We start from the raw sequence: 7,402 nt of genomic DNA on the forward strand, positions 1-7,402 counted from the left end.
TTTAAGGTCCTTTCCAACCCAAACCATTTAGTGATTCTTTTAGTGTGGGTAACCAAAATCACTCATTAAACCAGCTCTCTCTTGCTGTGCAGCTTCCCCTCCCTGCTGCTCAGGCAGCAGCACCAGGGCCCAGCTCATTCCTATTCCCAGAGCTGGGATGTTCCCATTTGTACTGACTGTGACCATGGCTCCTGGCAGAGGTGCAGTGAGTGAATGTGGCAAGCAGGGCACATCCTGTAGGGCTTTGGGCTGGGGCAGAGGTACAGCTCTCCACAACACCTTGTGGTGTAGTTTGGGATCTGTGCTGAGCACAGCACTGATCCCACAGGGATGATTTAGCTCCTGCTGATTCAGGAGCTGTTCTGCCCTTCACCCTGACCCACCAGCATTGGGCCAGGGGTGCACAAGGAGCTGGGGGGACACAGCCAGGACAGGATGACCACCTCACTGACCACAGGGATATCCCAGACCATGTGATGCCATGCTCAGCCCTGAAACAGAGGGTGGGAGGATGGTGGGGTCTGGCCAGGCTTAGGGTAGTTGGTGATGAGCAATTACTTTCTTGTATCACTTGTTTTTCTTGGTTTCTATTTTCCTCTCTTTGTAAGTTTTCTCCCCTTACATTAAAAAAAAAAATCATTATTCTTTCATTATTTACCTGTCTTCATGCCAACCCACCAGTTTTCTCACTTTCACCTTCCACCTCTCCTGCCATTGCAGTGTGGGTGAGAAACGAGGGGCTGTGTTGGTGCTTAGCTGCCAGCTGGGGTTAAACCACAACACATCCACAGTGCAGACTCCTCCATCTGTGATGGCCAGGCAGCACAGGCCGGGGGAAGTGTCATAGACCTGAGTTGGTTCTTGCTACCCAAAGTGCACACAGGGTGCCTGTACTGAGAGTCTGGTGAAGTGCTGAGCAGTAAAGCAGGTAGGAACAGAAACTGCTCAGTCCACTGGCTCAGATTTGAGACACTCTGGGAATTCATGGTGACACTAATGGATTAGAGCAGAGCACCAGGACAGAGCTGAGCATTCATGCCCCCATTAGCCCTGAGGGGCTGAAGCACTCTAGGCACTGACCTGGCTGGAGAGCTCCAGGTGGTCCAGTGCCCTGCCCAGGGGTGCATGGCCAAGGCAGAGGTGCTCTGCAGTGCACTGCACCTCAACCAGTGCACCCAGTCCTGCACTGGCCTTGTGGTGCAGCTGCACGTGGAACAGCCTCTTTTCACTGACCTCTGTGCCAAGGCCAATTTCACGTCAGTTTAGCTGGATCAGCAGCACAAATGAATTGTCTGTGAAAGCAGGGAGGGGGTGCCAAGGAGTGAGCCAGAGGGTCCCAGTAAAGTGCACTTTATGTTGTGCTGCCCTGAGTCTGTGCAGCACTGGGCACTGTGGCATCACCTCTCCCAAAATCGGGACCTGTGTCTTGGCTACCATCCAGCTACACACAAGACATTCCCTTTTGGTGCCAGCATACTGGGATTCCAACAGAAGCCCCCATATCCTAGCAGGGGCTTTGAGGAAAGGGATGGAACCAGATCCCCCCGAGCAGTGCTGGCATCATGAGGGCTGTGGAGTGCCAGCACCAGAGCCAGGCTGGGACACCTGTGGCTGCAGTAGGGATTGCGCTGATGGAGGCACAGAGCCCCCAGATCGCTGCACAGCTGCAGCCCTCACACTTTGGTGTTCCTCATCAAGGGAGATCCCTCCCTCTAGAGCCTGAAGCTGCTCCTTTCTCCAAGCACCCTTTTTGGGTTCTATTTGCCAAGTCCTGGCCTTTCTTGGTGCCAGCCCCTTGGACCTGCCATGGCCTGGCAGATAGAACCAAGTCCTCCAAGAGAACAGGAAGGAACGAGGCAACAAGTCCTTGAAGCGATATCCTCATGTTCCACTGCCAGATATTCCAAATTACCCAGCGATTGTGCAACGAGCTGTGCTCTGGCTGTTTGCCATGGACAGCATTCCAGGCAGCGTGCAGAGCCAGCTGCTTCGGGAGGGGAAGGATACCTGTGCTGACACGGCTTCGCTCATTTTCCCTTGCTCTCGGGGCATCTCTTCCAGCTGGGCTGGAACAATGGCACAGGGTACTCCGGGCAGCAAGCAGATGGAGCGCTCTGCCTCTGCACGCACAGCGATTACAGCAACTGTCAGCTTCCCGCAGGGAACCGAGAGCCTCTGCAAGATAAGGAACATGAAAGGGGGAGCAGAGCCCAGCTGAGCATACACACACCCTGCTGCTTCCCCAGCGAGGAGAGGCGGGCACAAACACACCCACGAGGGAATCCTCCCAGCGCAGCTCTGCCCCAGGGACACTCGGATCCCATCAACACAAATTACCCTGAAAGGTTTGTGAAGGACAGAGCCCGCCGGCAGCTCTGCCCTGTCCTGCCACAGACAGCCGGGGCTGCTGGAAACACACGGCTCTGGCTCTCTGCTTCGGCCTCCTGGGCGGCCGCTGTGGCAGCACATGCCCCACTGCATTCCTGGGCTCTGCATTTCTGTCCGGCTGCATTTCTGGGCTCCAAACCTGCCCCGGGCTGTCCCGCCCAGCACAGCCCACACGGCTGAGAGACAGGCACCCTTCCCTCCCTGGCAGGGTTTTCTCCAGGCAGAAGCTGTATCTGACTAGTTCATGTCTCTGTTCATGTCTTAAGCCCCCAGAAAATGGCCCTGGGATGCTCAAGGGACAGATCCTCCCTCCAGGTGCTCCCACCCCTGCAGCTCTCCCAGACTTCGATGTGCAGCACTTCAAAAGCCAAACTGCAGCAACCAATGGGATGGACTGTGCCACGCTCCATTCAGTTTTAGAAAAGATGCAAGAAACACTTTCTCCAGAGCTGCTTCCCTCTCTCAGAGGATGGAAGTGTTACCTCAGCAACCCTGGAACCTGCTCACTCTTCCTCAGGGGTCGCATGAAGGGAGCCAAGCACTCGATTTTCACTCTGTGTAAGATTGGGTCATTTTCAGGGGCTGGGGCACTCACCCCAAAGCACACTCCTGTGAAAATTGCCTTCTCTCCCCCATGCAGCCCCACAGGCTCACGTGGATTGCTGGGCTGCCACCTCCCTCTTCTCTGTCACTGAGGGGCCCAGCTGTGCTCATACCAAAGCTGCACTGGAGGGACCTGGCTGCCTCACAACTCAGCACTCAAGTATTTATGCTGAAATGTATAAAAGTATTGGTTGAAAGAGAACAAAGCTGGCTTTGATAAAAGCCCTCATGCTCTCTCTGCATTTTTATGGCCAGTTCCACTCATCTGCTGTGGTTTCCTTTTGTGTCCCCAGCCAGCTTCAAAATAATTCGTGGGTTTTTGGCAAAATACTTGGTGGTTTAGTGTTTCTTTGATTCTGGAGTCTGGCCTGTATTAACCTGACTCTGTGGGAGGCAGGGACGCTTTCCCTGCACCAGTTGTCCAAGGACCCTGAAGCTATTTCATCTCAATTGTTTCCTTTCCTCCTACTTATGTTCCTGCCAGGGAGTGTAATGTCAGATATGTAAAATTACCTTCAGGGAAATTCATAACACATTTCAGAAATCCCTGTTCCCCCAACCAGCTCCCTGCAGAACTGCCTGTGCTGATGGGGCAGTCCCTGCTCACACAGAGGTTCAGGGAATGCAGCAAGGTGAGCTGTGCAGGACAGGAAACACCACAACCACCTCCCTGGCCAAGCTGGCCCTGCTTTCATCAGCCACAGCTCTTCTCTGAACTCTGCTGAGCCACTTCCCTCCACACCTGCAAGCAGCAGGTCCCACAGACGCACTGTGCTACAGAGATCCCACTTCATCCCTGCTGGGTTCCTCTGTGAGGCCTCAGCTGGATGGGAGAGCCCTAGGACACAGCAGGGAGCAAACAGCAGAGTTCTCAAAGCCACTGCTTCAGAGTCCACATTGCCACCACTGCCCTGCTGAAGATTCCCTCAGTCAGAGGTGAGGAATCAAGGAGAGGCCTCAGGTCCTGGCAGGCCTTTTGCTGACTTGCAGAGCTTGGGAAAGAAGGAGCCTTGAATCCCAGCCCTGCTCCATGCACCACTTACCTGGTTCAGTGAAATGTAACTCATTTAAGGAAGGAAGAGTGTGATTGTGACCTCTGTGCAAGGCATGACTTGTGGCAGCTCCCCATGACAGCTCAGCTGATCTCACAGCCTGCAGCTGCTGCTCCATCCTGCCATTGTCCCTGGAGCATCCCACAGGCTGCATGTGTCAACCCAGCAGCCAAGAAAGGAAGCTTTAGCCTAAGTTATCAAACTGAACATACAAAGGGCTCAGCAGCTGCTCCAGTGGGAGGTTTGGGTGGGAATGGGAGCAGAGACGTGAAGCTACAGGAGGTGCCAATGTCAACCAGACCCAGACCATGGCTCTGGGCTGTGAACCCATCCCAATACCAGAGCCAGACTGGAGCAAGGTCTGCTTTTAACCATCCTGGGCACATTTTGGGCATATAAACACTGACCCATACAAACCAGGCACGCAGGCACTAGAGATCCTGCCAAATCCACACCAAGAAGCAATTAGACAAACTTGTAATTATTTGCCCCTTGAACCTTGCTGGAGGGATTGGCTGGAGCAAAGGAGGCAGGTTGGTTACTGTTCCCTCTTGAGGCACTGCTACATCTTAACACAGGAGGGTCTCAGGAGTCAAGCTACGCAGACATTAAACAAAAGAATCCATTTTCAAATTAATTTAAAGTGAACTACACGTGAAAATAAGAGTTTCTGCACTCTCTTGGTGTTGACAGAGAAAGACGGGCTGCAAGATGAGCCCTCCTAGGTACCATGTAAGTGCTTCCCATGCTTGAAGGTTGTCTACTCTTATTTTCTAGGAGTTACCACAGGCAACTGGAAAACAGCTTTTCAACATGCTGGATAAAAAGCAGTGAAAATATTTGTGAGTCTATGTGAATTTTTATTAGCTCTCATTGACAGAGGAACGGTGCAGCTTCAGCAGATCCCACACCTGGTGATGTGCCCAGTGGAGCAGCAGCTGCTCTTCCCCCCGGCCATGTCTGCTGACTGGGACACTCCTCCCCCACAGCTCCACTAACGGCACAGTGGAGCTGCCGGAGCTCAAATTCCACACAGGGATGCTGCTTTCCCCCCACCTCCTGCCCACCCCCCTGAAATTCTCAGTCACCTCTGGGAACATGAGTTAGCCCCGGTGCTGACTGAGAGCTGGGCTGCACAGCTGTCCCATCACCTGCCCCAGGTCTCTGTGGCACCAGCACTGCAGGGGTGTTTCTCATGGCCTCTCCACGCTGCAGGAACCCAGACCCTACCTGAGGCTGAATGACACCCAAGATCTCATGGTACAAAAGCTTCTTTCCAAGAATTCCCATCACACTGTTCCTTTCTTCTTAGCATTTCAAGCCTATGTGATCCTATTTAGTATTTAAGAGCCAGCAGAAAGCACACCTGGATCCATGGAGGACTCAGCTCCCCTCTCCCAATGAAGCGAGGAAGGAGCTCCCAGCACTCTGAGGGCTGTGCTGAGGTGGATTTCAGCTGCTGCCATTGCAACGTGAAGGATTTGACCTGAGCTCTCCCATCTCTCTCTCCAGGGGTGTTCTACTGACTGGGAAAGCTGCCACCACCCCCAGCTCCTCCCAGTGCCACCCACTGCTCAGGAACCCACAAGTGCCATTTCTTGGAGGTCATTTACTCAGTGTTAGTCAAGCTGATTTCCACAGTCTGTTCTGCACAGTGGCTCCAAAATGAGGTGTGAGCAGTGCAGCAGATTTAAGTAACATGGACTGTAACTGGGGTATTTCAGGTTAGAACACATATCCTAAGAGACAACAATCCAAATGAAAGTGTGAAATTAGTGATGTGATCCCACCATTTTGCCATGGGTGCAGAACCCAAGTGAAGCTCTCCTGTCCTTTGGGGCACATCTCCTTGGTGAACCTGTGCAGTCCTTGGGCTTAGGGCTAAGAGACAGAATGGGCAGGAGGGAAGAAGCAGTTTCCATGACAAATGTCCATCTGACACATTTAGCAAGGACACAGCACAGGATTTGCCTCCTGCTCCTCAGCCCCCAGCTCTGCCTCTCTCCCTCCCGGATAAATCCTGACTGCCCACAGCAGGGGTTCCTGACACAGCAGGCCACAAATGGAGGCAGTGTCTCCAAATCATAGAAGTGCAGGTGCTCAAGCACTGCAGGAAGGAGGGACTTGTTTCTGCCCCTCCTGCTGTCAGGATGCCTCTTCTGGGAGACTCATCCGAGGCTCTGCCTGCCCTACAGAGCCCTGCCAGCAAAACTGTTTCATTAGAAAGGCAAGGGAAAGGTTCTTCCCACAGCTTTGGGGCAGCACCCTACCCCCACCTCAACAAATCCATCACCCAGCACGGTGACAGCACGCCTGCCCAGCTGGGTTAGTACCCAAGGGCTTAGGAGCAGAGGACAGGGATGTGTCCCACAGAGAGGAACAGCACCAGGGAGCCCAAAGCACCCCTGGACAACTCACACAGGGCTCAGCAATGGAGAATGAGCTGGGCCACGATTACCAGCAGTGATAAATGCAGGGAGAACCATGGCTGCTGTAGCCTCCTTCCATCTTTAATTAGCTGTGTGCCCAGCTTTTAAAAGGCAGAAACCAAAACTCGTCACAATATCCCAGATCACTCTTACCACCAGCTTTTACAGAAGAGAAATTCCTTCCTGACATCACTGTTTAACACACACACACACACACACATATGTTCTGACATGCTTCAGCACTGCCTGTCCAATGATTCAGGTGCCTTTCAGGCTGGAACCTCTTCACTCTTGCTGCCTGAAAGCTCCATGGTCTGGCACATTTTCTTTGTTTGCTGCTCTATCAGCTTATGCTGTCTGCACATTCTACCTGTGTTTGTTCCCAAGTACTCAGTTAATAGGACTGCACATGTTAGTTGGAAATGCCTGACACTCACTTCAGGTGCCACAGCTGTCAGGTGCGATGAAGTTTTGGAGAACAGAAATGTTAGAGCTTGGGGCAGCGAACATTCCTTCTGAAAATTAACAGAAGATTCAGCCTTAAGCCCTGGAACTGCTGTCGGACAGTTTCAGCTGCCATGACGACTCAGTGCAGCAGTCCTGTCAGTGCAGTGCCCTGTCCCAGTGCCCCGTTCACACGGTGTCACAGGGCCACCAGCACGAGAGACACCTCAGCCCCCCGGAGCAACAGCAGCCACCAGGGAAGTGGCAGAGCAGCCAGACTGGGGCAGATTGGGCTACGAGGCAAAGACGTCAGGGTGAGCTGTCCCTGCAGGGTACAGGGACCCTCCCACCACCAACACTCTTCCCACGTGGGTGCAGTGAGGAGCCGGCTGTGCCAGGGCTGCGATTCCTGACGCTGCTGAGCCTGTGGATCTGGGAAACGGGGTGGCAGTGGAGCTGTGGGTCGGTCACACCACCGGGGAGCAG

The sequence above is a fragment of the Geospiza fortis genome, unplaced genomic scaffold (genome assembly GCF_000277835.1).
Source record: "Geospiza fortis unplaced genomic scaffold, GeoFor_1.0 scaffold26, whole genome shotgun sequence".
NCBI classification, from domain to species: domain Eukaryota; kingdom Metazoa; phylum Chordata; class Aves; order Passeriformes; family Thraupidae; genus Geospiza; species Geospiza fortis.